We start from the raw sequence: 914 nt of genomic DNA on the forward strand, positions 1-914 counted from the left end.
CTGATATAACAGCACGAGTACCATGCAACCATAGAGTTTTTTTTAACTGTTTCTTAAGCAGGAATTTGCACAGTTTCTTGAGGCCCTGTGCTGGTTTTCTACATTTCCCTGCATTTGAAGATATGAATCACCAAGTCACTATTACTTCTGTGCTACCAATCAGAAAATTTCCAGGCGGTTTCCTCTGGCCTCCAGCACCTATGGAAGTTATTTCTACCTAGCAGGTTCACAGTTCCATCACATTTTGGGCCAGTTGCCCCAACAAAAAAACCTAGAAATTGTGGACAAGAAAGCTGGGAGCAACCAAGTGGCAAACATCTGGCTGCTCTCCAAACATGCTATTTCTGAGCAAATAGCACAGAGCAAATAACTGAATAAATTATTTTGGCTTTTCTTCTACTTGTTTTTATCTATAAGCTGTTCGCAAAAATTTGTTCAATAACAAGGAAGTGCCAGACAGCATAAAGGTCAGGGGGTCCCTTCAGTCAATGCGGTGGCAACCTTCCCCTCCAACATAGCTGTCCCCAGGAGATGGAGACTCCAAGGGAAAGCATGCTGCTCTCATTCTGGCTTAACTCTCCTGCTCTGGCTTAATCCTCACTGCCAGCACCACAGAAAGCAAAGCTTTTCAAGCTGAGAGTAGGGTTTATGTGATAAAGCTACAGGTACAAATATGACAACCAAAAGAGAGGTTTTTCTGGTTAAGTATTTATTGATAGTAAGAAATAAAACTGTAGTTTAAAAAGCATACAGGCTTCTTGCTGATAGTACTGCATTTGCTTGATCACCCACTTGCTATCCAGCCCTTTGTCCTTGCTCTCATTTGAGAATAGTCAGAAGGGATCAGGCTGCCAGGATGGGTACCTGAATGGGCTTGCAGAATACGCCATATGTGAGCAAAGATACCACTATCT

The sequence above is a fragment of the Chaetura pelagica genome, unplaced genomic scaffold (assembly GCF_000747805.2).
Source record: "Chaetura pelagica isolate M959 unplaced genomic scaffold, ChaPel_1.0 scaffold31, whole genome shotgun sequence".
Taxonomy (NCBI): domain Eukaryota; kingdom Metazoa; phylum Chordata; class Aves; order Apodiformes; family Apodidae; genus Chaetura; species Chaetura pelagica.